Source organism: Mchenga conophoros, linkage group LG11, assembly GCF_057382185.1.
Source record: "Mchenga conophoros isolate Kocher_MC1m ecotype Shallow Benthic linkage group LG11, M_conophoros_male_GT1.1, whole genome shotgun sequence".
Lineage (NCBI taxonomy): Eukaryota > Metazoa > Chordata > Actinopteri > Cichliformes > Cichlidae > Mchenga > Mchenga conophoros.
In genome coordinates, this window is record NC_140536.1 from 35765621 (window position 1) to 35779133 (window position 13513).

The 13513-nt window shown below is 41.9% G+C and overlaps 1 long non-coding RNA gene across 1 annotated transcript; it reads right to left on the minus strand.

Annotated features, from left to right (window-relative positions):
* Positions 1-11544: 11544 nt before the first annotated feature.
* LOC146564881 (uncharacterized) lies at positions 11545-11915 on the minus strand. Its single transcript, XR_014894452.1, has 2 exons — positions 11787-11915; positions 11545-11699 (listed from the first exon to the last, which is right to left on the minus strand). It is a non-coding gene; the product is annotated as an uncharacterized LOC146564881 (long non-coding RNA).
* Positions 11916-13513: the final 1598 nt, after the last annotated feature.

Below are 13513 nucleotides of genomic sequence, written 5' to 3' on the forward strand. Positions count from 1 at the left end.
ACAACAGAGAGATGAATCTGGCATTGATATCTGACATCACAACAGAGAGACGAATCTGGCATTAATATCTGACATCACAACAGAGAGACGAATCTGGCATTGATATCTGACATCACAACAGAGAGACGAATCTGGCATTGATATTTGACATCACAACAGAGAGACGAATCTGGCATTAATATCTGACATCACAACAGAGAGACGAATCTGGCATTGATATCTGACATCACAACAGAGAGACGAATCTGGCATTGATATTTGACATCACAACAGAGAGACGAATCTGGCATTGATATTTGACATCACAACAGAGAGACGAATCTGGCATTGATATCTGACATCACAACAGAGAGATGAATCTGGCATTGATATCTGACATCACAACAGAGAGACGAATCTGGCATTAATATCTGACATCACAACAGAGAGACGAATCTGGCATTGATATCTGACATCACAACAGAGAGACGAATCTGGCATTGATATTTGACATCACAACAGAGAGACGAATCTGGCATTGATATCTGACATCACAACAGAGAGACGAATCTGGCATTAATATCTGACATCACAACAGAGAGACGAATCTGGCATTGATATCTGACATCACAACAGAGAGACGAATCTGGCATTGATATTTGACATCACAACAGAGAGACGAATCTGGCATTGATATTTGACATCACAACAGAGAGATGAATCTGGCATTGATATCTGACATCACAACAGAGAGACGAATCTGGCATTAATATCTGACATCACAACAGAGAGACGAATCTGGCATTAATATCTGACATCACAACAGAGAGACGAATCTGGCATTGATATCTGACATCACAACAGAGAGACGAATCTGGCATTGATATTTGACATCACAACAGAGAGACGAATCTGGCATTGATATCTGACATCACAACAGAGAGACGAATCTGGCATTGATATTTGACATCACAACAGAGAGATGAATCTGGCATTGATATCTGACATCACAACAGAGAGACGAATCTGGCATTGATATCTGACATCACAACAGAGAGACGAATCTGGCATTAATATCTGACATCACAACAGAGAGACGAATCTGGCATTGATATTTGACATCACAACAGAGAGACGAATCTGGCATTGATATCTGACATCACAACAGAGAGACGAATCTGGCATTAATATCTGACATCACAACAGAGAGACGAATCTGGCATTGATATTTGACATCACAACAGAGAGACGAATCTGGCATTAATATTTGACATCACAACAGAGAGACGAATCTGGCATTGATATTTGACATCACAACAGAGAGACGAATCTGGCATTAATATTTGACATCACAACAGAGAGACGAATCTGGCATTGATATTTGACATCACAACAGAGAGACGAATCTGGCATTAATATTTGACATCACAACAGAGAGACGAATCTGGCATTGATATTTGACATCACAACAGAGAGACGAATCTGGCATTAATATTTGACATCACAACAGAGAGACGAATCTGGCATTAATATCTGACATCACAACAGAGAGACGAATCTGGCATTGATATTTGACATCACAACAGAGAGACGAATCTGGCATTGATATCTGACATCACAACAGAGAGACGAATCTGGCATTAATATCTGACATCACAACAGAGAGACGAATCTGGCATTGATATCTGACATCACAACAGAGAGACGAATCTGGCATTGATATTTGACATCACAACAGAGAGACGAATCTGGCATTGATATCTGACATCACAACAGAGAGACGAATCTGGCATTGATATCTGACATCACAACAGAGAGACGAATCTGGCATTGATATCTGACATCACAACAGAGAGACGAATCTGGCATTGATATCTGACATCACAACAGAGAGACGAATCTGGCATTGACATCTGACATCACAACAGAGAGACGAATCTGGCATTAATATCTGACATCACAACAGAGAGACGAATCTGGCATTGATATCTGACATCACAACAGAGAGACGAATCTGGCATTGATATCTGACATCACAACAGAGAGACGAATCTGGCATTGATATCTGACATCACAACAGAGAGACGAATCTGGCATTGACATTTGATATCACAACAGAGAGATGAATCTGGCATTAATATTTGATATCACAACAGAGAGACTGGATGTCAATGTCAGAAAGATGACTGTGATGTCAGAACCCTCTAAATCTTGTAATTTACAGATGGTAAATGGCCTGTATTTGCATAGCGCTTTACTAGTCCCTAAGGACCCCAAAGCACTTTACACATCCAGTCATCCACCCATTCACACACTGGTGATGGCAGCTACATTGTAGCCACAGCCACCCTGGGGCGCACTGACAGAGATATTTAATTCCAAATGATTTGACTGCATCATTGCGTCTTTGAGTTATGACCCAAACTCTCTATCAACTTTGTGAATAAATTCACGTCCCCCTGTGACCTCATAATTACACCACAGTTCAGATGGCATGAATGAGTCATGAGGTCACACCAACAGTGACAACATCAGCAGTGACATCACTAAAGTTGCCAGGTGAGTCCATAAATAGAACCCGTGACGTGGAGCAGGTACCGCCGTTTTGGACAATGCCACGACGCAGGTATAGACGCAGACATGCGAGGTCTTCTCGCCCCGTTCGCAGACACAAGAGACCCCACAAGGCCTCGGGTGTCCGCAGACGTGGGAGAAGATACCGTCGCAGACATTAGACAATCTCAATAAACATGTAGGATGAACATCAAAACTTTGGTCCAATCAAGTTTTTTTTAGATAACATATGTTGTTGTTGTTTTGTGTGTGTTTGTTATCAATGTTGTGGAAAAAAGTTAAGCTTAGTAAGCCATCAAGCACTGATCACTCGTAGAAGAGCACCAATAGGAGACAGAACTAATTAGAAGGTGTTATTATTCAGTCTGTACATCGAATAGAAGGCACTAACCACAAGGTGATCTTCAATTCATCTCTGTGTGAATGTGAACGGGGCGAGAAGACCCCCACTAACTGCATGTCCCTAGACTGTGGGAGGAAGCTCGAGAGAACATCCAGACTCCACACAAAGACCCCGGCCTGATGAGGCTAGGGTCCTGAGTTCGATACCCTAAACTGAACGCAGGACAGAGGAAGGGATGGGTGATGTTCATGTGCGCCCAGGTGTATGATGTGGCTCTTTGTCTGTGACTGGTTGGCTGTCCCAGCCCTGGCCCTTCATGTATTTCAGTAATGTCCTTTTCTCCCGTCTCGTTTACATGTTTTTCCCTTGTGACCCATTCCTTCTGTCACGTGTGTTTCCCCCCCAGCCATCATGTTCTGTTTGTGCTTAGTTATGTCCATGTCTTATCTCCTGTCCCCTTTTCCCTCTGTATGTATTCACAGTGTACGTGTTCCTCGTCGGCTCGTCATGCTAAGTCTGCGTGTCTTATTCCGTCATGTGTCATGTATCACTCCAAATCTCACTGACTTTAACTAATAATAACTGTTTGCTGAGTGTTATGTCTAAAAGGTATTGCACAATCGCCTCTAGTAGAGGATCAGGTTTGTTTTCCACTGATAATGGATTTTAACATGACTGACCAATGATTGTGGAGCACGTCAATGTAGGATCTTATAAATACAACGAGCAAACTTAAATGTTTTAAAATGTTCAAAAAATTAATGTATTATATTTCTGAAGTATGACGGAAGGAAAAAGTTAAATTTTTTTCATATTTTAAAAAAAAATCCATGGGTTTAATGGGTCCATCATCACTATATTGAGGGCCTTGTATAATAGCCCAACTGCAAAAGTAAAGATTAACGGTGAACTTTCAGATGCTTTCAAGCTTGAAAGGTCCACAAGACAAGGATGCCCACTGAGTCCACTCTTATTTGCTATTTTTATAGAGCCATTGGCTGAAAGGATTAGGCAGAATGGTAACATAAAAGGGATTAATATCACTGGAAGTGAGCAGAAATTGGCCTTGTTTTTGAAGAGTAATACCAGCCGGCAGGTGTGGCAAGGCATCCAGCACCTAACCAACTATAAGATCAATCTCGGAGCTGCGGACGGTGACCTGGAGCTGGCAGAGGAGCTGAATATCTTCTTTGCCCGCTTTGAGACCAGGGTACCGGAGGTATTGGAGCCACAGCAGCAACACGCCACCCATAGCAGCACCACCCTCACCCTGGAAGAGCACGAGGTGAGGCGCATGCTGCAGGCTGTTAACCCGAGGAAGGCGGCGGGTCCTGATGGTGTGCCAGGTCGAATATTGAGGGATTGTGCAGGACAGCTGGCTGGGATCTTCACCAGGATTTTCAACAAATCCCTCGCACAGGCGACTGTCCCACTCTGCCTGAAGTCCTCCACCATATTCCCCTTGCCTAAGAAGCCCCACATCACCGGCCTGAATGACTACAGACCGGTGGCACTCACCCCAGTGGTAATGAAATGCTTTGAGAAGCTGGTCCGCAGACACATCACAGCAGCCCTGCCCCGCAGCCTGGATCCACACCAGTTTGCCTACAGAGCAAACCGATCCACGGAAGACGCTGTAGCCACAGCACTCCATGCTGCATTAACTCACCTGGAAGAGCATGGTAGCTATGTGCGGATGCTCTTCGTGGATTACTGCTCAGCTTTTAACACCATCCTTCCACACAAACTGGTGGCCAAGCTACAAGACCTGGGGCTTCCAGACAGCACCTGCATGTGGATCAATAGCTTCCTCTCGGGCCGTAGACAGAGAGTCAGAGTTGGCCATCACACATCCTCAGCCCTGAGTCTCAGCACTGGCTCACCCCAGGGCTGTGTGCTCAGTCCACTGCTCTACTCTCTCTACACACACGACTGCACTCCTCGCCACCACAGCAACATCTTTGTGAAATTTGCAGATGACACCACAGTGGTGGGGCTCATTTCCAAGGGAGACGAGTCTACGTACAGAGACGAGGTGGAGCAGCTGACGTCATGGTGTAAGGCCAATAACCTCCTCCTCAACACTTCAAAAACCAAAGAACTCATAATAGACTTCAGAAGGAAAAAGGCAGAGATCCAACCACTATTCATAAATGGGGACTGTGTAGAAAGGGTGGCAAGCTTCCGCTTCCTGGGAGTCAATATAGAGGAGAACCTTTCCTGGAGTGTGAACACCTCCGAGCTGCTGAAAAAGGCCCAACAGAGACTGTACTTCCTGAGAATTCTCAGGAGGAATAACATCACACAGAGACTGCTGGTGTCCTTCTACAGAGCCACCATTGAGAGTGTTCTAACTTACTGCATATGCATCTGGTACACTAGCTGCACAGGGGCTCAGAGGAAAGCACTCCAAGGGATCATTAACACTGCCCAAAAGATCACTGGCTGCCCTCTCCCCACACTGGAAGTTCTACACAACGCCCACTGTTTTAAAAAGGCCCAAAACATCATAAAAGACACCTCACATCCTGGCCACTCCCTGTTCGAACTGTTGCCCTCAGGCAGACGGTACAGGGCAATCAGAGCAAGGACTAATAGACTCAAACACAGCTGTTATCCAACTGCAATAACACATCTGAATACTACAAAAAAATGTCCATCACGCCACTCTTGTGTTAATCTATGCACGGTCTGAAGCATGTGTGTGAGAATGTATGTGAATGTTTTACTGTTATATCTTATTAGTATTTTAAGTATTCTATCTATTTTATTTATTGAATTTTATTGTTTTATTTATATTTTGATATTGCTAGGGATGATGCAATGATCGGGGACCATTCTTCATTTCGTTGTTCTCATGACAATGACAATAAAGTTTCTGATTCTGATTCTGTTTGCAGATGACATTTTGGTTTACTTATCAAAACCTACCGAATCACTTATGGAGCTCATGTCAGTGTTAAAGGAGTATGGGCTATACTCGGGATATAAATTGAATATACAAAAAACACAAGTTCTTAGTAGCTTTTATAGCCCTCCCCAGAATCTGCTCAACAAATACAAACTAAGCTGGGACAAAAGAACTATCAAATATCTGGGCATAAACTTATCAATGGATATAACTAGCTTGGAAGAAATCAACTACCCCCTACTTAAAAAAGATATCATGCTAAATATTAGCAGATGGTCTATCTAAGCATTTCTTCTAGAGTGGACATCATAAAAATGAATATGCTCCCAAAGATATTAAACTTATTCCAGTCTGTTTCTATAGAAAACCCTGATAGATACTTTGTAGAGTGGGATAGGACCCTCTCAAGATTTATATGGGCGGGTAAAAAGCCAAGAGTTAAGTTCAAAACACTTCAGCTTCCCAAAGATAAAGGAGGATTAGGCATCCCTTGCCTACAGGATTACTACAGGGCAACACAAATAAGAAATCTGGTGGGCTGGTGTAAACCCGGATACTGTTCAACAGAGAGACGAATCTGGCATTGATATCTGACATCACAACAGAGAGACGAATTTGGCATTGATATTTGACATCACAACAGAGACACGAATCTGGCATTAATATTTGACATCACAACAGAGAGACGAATCTGGCATTGATATCTGACATCACAACAGAGAGACGAATCTGGCATTAATATTTGACATCACAACAGAGAGACGAATTTGGCATTAATATCTGACATCACAACAGAGAGACGAATTTGGCATTAATATTTGACATCACAACAGAGAGACGAATCTGGCATTGATATCTGACATCACAACAGAGAGACGAATCTGGCATTGATATTTGACATCACAACAGAGAGACGAATCTGGCATTAATATCTGACATCACAACAGAGAGACGAATTTGGCATTAATATCTGACATCACAACAGAGAGACGAATCTGGCATTAATATCTGACATCACAACAGAGAGACGAATCTGGCATTGATATCTGACATCACAACAGAGAGACGAATCTGGCATTAATATCTGACATCACAACAGAGAGACGAATTTGGCATTAATATCTGACATCACAACAGAGAGACGAATCTGGCATTAATATCTGACATCACAACAGAGAGACGAATCTGGCATTGATATCTGACATCACAACAGAGAGACGAATCTGGCATTAATATCTGACATCACAACAGAGAGACGAATTTGGCATTAATATCTGACATCACAACAGAGAGACGAATTTGGCATTAATATTTGACATCACAACAGAGAGACGAATTTGGCATTAATATCTGACATCACAACAGAGAGACGAATTTGGCATTAATATTTGACATCACAACAGAGAGACGAATCTGGCATTGATATCTGACATCACAACAGAGAGACGAATCTGGCATTGATATTTGACATCACAACAGAGAGACGAATCTGGCATTAATATCTGACATCACAACAGAGAGACGAATTTGGCATTAATATCTGACATCACAACAGAGAGACGAATCTGGCATTAATATCTGACATCACAACAGAGAGACGAATCTGGCATTGATATCTGACATCACAACAGAGAGACGAATCTGGCATTAATATCTGACATCACAACAGAGAGACGAATTTGGCATTAATATCTGACATCACAACAGAGAGACGAATCTGGCATTGATATCTGACATCACAACAGAGAGACGAATCTGGCATTAATATCTGACATCACAACAGAGAGACGAATTTGGCATTAATATCTGACATCACAACAGAGAGACGAATTTGGCATTAATATTTGACATCACAACAGAGAGACGAATTTGGCATTAATATCTGACATCACAACAGAGAGACGAATCTGGCATTGATATCTGACATCACAACAGAGAGACGAATTTGGCATTGATATCTGACATCACAACAGAGAGAAGAATTTGGCATTAATATCTGACATCACAACAGAGAGACGAATTTGGCATTAATATCTGACATCACAACAGAGAGACGAATTTGGCATTGATATCTGACATCACAACAGAGAGACGAATTTGGCATTGATATCTGACATCACAACAGAGAGAAGAATTTGGCATTGATATTTGACATCACAACAGAGAGACGAATTTGGCATTAATATTTGACATCACAACAGAGAGACGAATCTGGCATTAATATCTGACATCACAACAGAGAGACGAATTTGGCATTGATATCTGACATCACAACAGAGAGAAGAATTTGGCATTGATATTTGACATCACAACAGAGAGACGAATTTGGCATTAATATTTGACATCACAACAGAGAGACGAATCTGGCATTAATATTTGACATCACAACAGAGAGACGAATCTGGCATTAATATTTGACATCACAACAGAGAGACGAATCTGGCATTAATATCTGACATCACAACAGAGACACGAATCTGGCATTAATATTTGACATCACAACAGAGAGATGAATCTGGCATTGATATTTGACATCACAACAGAGAGACGAATCTGGCATTAATATCTGACATCACAACAGAGAGATGAATCTGGCATTGATATCTGACATCACAACAGAGAGACGAATCTGGCATTAATATTTGACATCACAACAGAGAGACGAATCTGGCATTAATATTTGACATCACAACAGAGAGACGAATCTGGCATTAATATTTGACATCACAACAGAGAGACGAATCTGGCATTAATATTTGACATCACAACAGAGAGACGAATCTGGCATTAATATCTGACATCACAACAGAGAGATGAATCTGGCATTGATATCTGACATCACAACAGAGAGACGAATCTGGCATTAATATTTGACATCACAACAGAGAGATGAATCTGGCATTGATATTTGACATCACAACAGAGAGACGAATCTGGCATTAATATCTGACATCACAACAGAGAGACGAATCTGGCATTGATATCTGACATCACAACAGAGAGACGAATCTGGCATTAATATTTGACATCACAACAGAGAGACGAATCTGGCATTAATATTTGACATCACAACAGAGAGACGAATCTGGCATTAATATTTGACATCACAACAGAGAGACGAATCTGGCATTGATATCTGACATCACAACAGAGAGACGAATCTGGCATTGATATCTGACATCACAACAGAGAGACGAATCTGGCATTGATATCTGACATCACAACAGAGAGACGAATCTGGCATTAATATTTGACATCACAACAGAGAGACGAATCTGGCATTGATATCTGACATCACAACAGAGAGATGAATCTGGCATTGATATTTGACATCACAACAGAGAGACTGGATGTCAATGTCAGAAAGATGACTGTGATGTCAGAACCCTCTAAATTTTGTAATTTATAGATGGTAAATGGCCTGTATTTGCATAGCGCTTTACTAGTCCCTAAGGACCCCAAAGCACTTTACACATCCAGTCATCCACCCATTCACACACTGGTGATGGCAGCTACATTGTAGCCACAGCCACCCTGGGGCGCACTGACAGAGATATTTAATTCCAAATGATTTGACTGCATCATTGCGTCTTTGAGTTATGACCCAAACTCTCTATCAACTTTGTGAATAAATTCACGTCCCCCTGTGACCTCATAATTACACCACAGTTCAGATGGCATGAATGAGTCATGAGGTCACACCAACAGTGACAACATCAGCAGTGACATCACTAAAGTTGCCAGGTGAGTCCATAAATAGAACCCGTGACGTGGAGCAGGTACCGCCGTTTTGGACAATGCCACGACGCAGGTATAGACGCAGACATGCGAGGTCTTCTCGCCCCGTTCGCAGACACAAGAGACCCCACAAGGCCTCGGGTGTCCGCAGACGTGGGAGAAGATACCGTCGCAGACATTAGACAATCTCAATAAACATGTAGGATGAACATCAAAACCTTGGTCCAATCAAGTTTTTTTTAGATAACATATGTTGTTGTTGTTTTGTGTGTGTTTGTTATCAATGTTGTGGAAAAAAGTTAAGCTTAGTAAGCCATCAAGCACTGATCACTCGTAGAAGAGCACCAATAGGAGACAGAACTAATTAGAAGGTGTTATTATTCAGTCTGTACATCGAATAGAAGGCACTAACCACAAGGTGATCTTCAATTCATCTCTGTGTGAATGTGAACGGGGCGAGAAGACCCCCACTAACTGCATGTCCCTAGACTGTGGGAGGAAGCTCGAGAGAACATCCAGACTCCACACAAAGACCCCGGCCTGATGAGGCTAGGGTCCTGAGTTCGATACCCTAAACTGAACGCAGGACAGAGGAAGGGATGGGTGATGTTCATGTGTGCCCAGGTGTATGATGTGGCTCTTTGTCTGTGACTGGTTGGCTGTCCCAGCCCTGGCCCTTCATGTATTTCAGTAATGTCCTTTTCTCCCGTCTCGTTTCCATGTTTTTCCCTTGTGACCCATTCCTTCTGTCACGTGTGTTTCCCCCCCAGCCATCATGTTCTGCTTGTGCTTAGTTATGTCCATGTCTTATCTCCTCCAGTCTGCAAGTTGCATCCACAGGCAAGATTAATATACCCCTTCAAAGTGTTTTTTTTTCTTTTCTCTTGATATTCATTAAGCACTCTTTAGTTGTGTGTTTCAGCTCTCAGACTGATATTTATGCCCCATGATTAGCACTGTTAATGTGTTTGGTATCCAGGGAGCACATCCAGTGTTGGGGTGCCTGGTTATGATCCTCTCACTCATCCAGCCCATCGGGGCCTTGCTGCGCTGCGGACCACAACATCACCTGTATGTATCCATCTGTGTGTGTTTAATTAATATACTATATCATGCCTATACACATTTAAGAATACTCTGTTCAAATATTATTTAAAAAAAAATTAAAAATGGCCTCACTTTTTTTTTCTCTACAATTATTTAACAAATTTTGAAAACACGATAAACCAAAGGAATGGGGCAGTACATGCTTAATGACTAAATGCACTGCTCACGCGGCAAAGTGAGGTTATAAAGTTATTTGATAACCCTAAGAGTTGTATTCATACTTCAAGCTGATGATTTTATAGTTCTTCTCTTTTCTTTGATAGGAGGTATCTGTTCAACTGGACACATTTTTTAAATGCGGTGGTAATAAAATCTATAGCTGGTAAGCTTGTGTTTTACTTCATTCTACCATCTTGCATATATGCTAACATTTTCAATAGCAGACACACTGTCACCCATGCTGCTCGTCTTAAAATGCCTGCTTCTTTGTGTCACACAGTGGCAGCCATATTTACAGGCCTGGACAGGATTGACAGTGATGATGGGTGGCTATTGAAAGTGATGGGTGGCTTCTTTGCCTGGGAAGTTCTCTTCATCATCATTTTGGAGGTCCATGATTGGGTAGTTAAATACAGAGGTAAGCCTTTTTTTTTGCATTTCAGTGATGAAGGAAAAAATCATCACTACCCATATACACTTTAATGACAAAAACCAATCTAGACCCAACAGTCCATTTGCACGGTGAAGAGCCACCTGATCAGTTCAGCAGCATTTAGCTGACTGAGCGAAGAGTATAACCCCTGTACACCTCAGAATGTGGTTGGATGGGTAAAATAAACAGCACTGTATCACAAGATTTTCTGTGTATAACACAGCAGCATCAAATATTTGTCACGGTACGGCATGGCACACCGTGGAAGGAGTGGGGAAGGAGGACCCAGGCGCGGTGCTCTACGTATAGACAGTGTTTATTTACAGAGGGTGATATCAAACAACAATAAATCCCCGTGTTTCTCCCCAGACTCCCGTGTCGTGTCCTCCAAGTGCTCTCTGCTCCCGTGTCTGCACTCCCGGTGCTCGCTGCTCCTTAAGCCTTCCACGCTCCTCCTGCGGGAAACAATAGCGGCAGCAGTCAGGACACTGAACAATGGCAGGCATACACTACACGACCAAAACCTAAACTGGGTAACTAACGTGGAGTCCCAAGCAATGATCCCGCGTCGGTGGGAGCTCCAAGACTCTCTTAAGTAGCTCCCCCGACGAGGCCTGATCAGCAGCAGGTGTGTGGCTTCGGGTGTGGCCAGTCCCCTTGCAGGGCCACACCCTCCAGGCCTGACGCCGCCTATAAACAAGTGCTCAGCCACCCACACACACATATACACAAGCACAGGGAAGGGGGAGCAACACCAAAATACACAGCAATAATAATAATAATAATATAATACATGACTGCTCAGGGATCCTGGGTCGCCCAGTCCCAGGACCCTGACAATATTGGTATTTATGAATTGATGAGTGAAAACGCGTAAGAATGTCTCAATGGTAGTCTGCTGGAACAAAAGCTGTTACACTTTAACTGTGCTGAAGTACAGCGACAAAGGAATCTTTATCTTTCGATTTATTAAATGCATGAAAATACTCTGGGAATACTATACACGAAGGCTCAGCTCATGCACCACCAACCTAATGTTATCAGAGAGAACTTGCATTGAATTGTCTCAACTGAGACTATCCAATTTTGGACACGTGTAGTTTGACAATGCTGTGGCTCAATGTGTGGCTCAGTCACACAAATTATTAAAAAAAAATATGATCACAACCTCTTTGTGTCTACAAAAACTGGTTAATGTTTGGTGATTTTTAAAAAATGTTTTACCCCCCCGTGCCGCACACACTTTCCATGACCAATGGCAACTTGACATGCTAAATGTTTACATAGAGCTTCCAGCACATTGTTATCGTTCTGAAAGTTGTTGTTTTTTTGTTTTTTTTCAATCACCACAACTACTCAACTCGACTCAATTTTATTTAAATTGATTTCAAATTGTTCTTCTTCTGTTAAAGCTTAAAACTAATATCATAACTCAACCTGTATAAATAAAATGATTAAAAACATAGCTGACTGCTTTAGTTCACTTCAGTTAATGTGCCCTGCAATATTTCACTGTTCTTTGCTCTGGGTTTCAGATGATACTGCTGATCAAATGGAATCAGCATTGGTAAGCTGAAAGAAATATAAAAGCAAGCAATCACTGATTGCCACAAGATGGAGTATTTCTAATATAATTTTACTTTTTTTGTCAGGTCAAAGGTGACAGTTGCCTGATCGCTGTGTACCTTCTGGGAAACCTTTGCTTTTTGGTGGCACTTCTGGTTGGAATTGGAGAAAAATGAGCAGCAGCAGAATCTTCCAGAGTGTTTCCCTGTAGTTTTGTTGAATTTTATCATCAATTTTAACATACTTGATGAGAGACTGCACTGGAAATTCAGACCCACTGATGCATCAGTTGGCGAATCCTGGAAAGTTTCTCAGTAATGTCTTTAAAAAATATTACTTATGTTTTTTTTCTCTTTTGCTTTTAGTTGATAATTAAGGTGTACTTTCAATCAGCATTCAATTTCACTGGGCCAAGCATTACTGTCGTGTGTGTGTGTGTGTGTGTGTATAATATGTCTCACAGTTGCAAAGAAAGAAGTAGTTTCAGTCGCCTTTAGCCTCCACTCTGGCTGCCAGGTAAACCAGTTTCATTTTACAAGCTGGTTACATTTTTTAAGCCAAACAGCAATTTTGTATTAAAAAGTACTTTTAACAATTTTTCCTTTTACATTTTTAAATCAGGTCAACTCGACCCACATCATAATGGGAGGGTTAAAGCCCTTTTCACACATTAACATCTGTTAATATGACAGCATCTATGTAT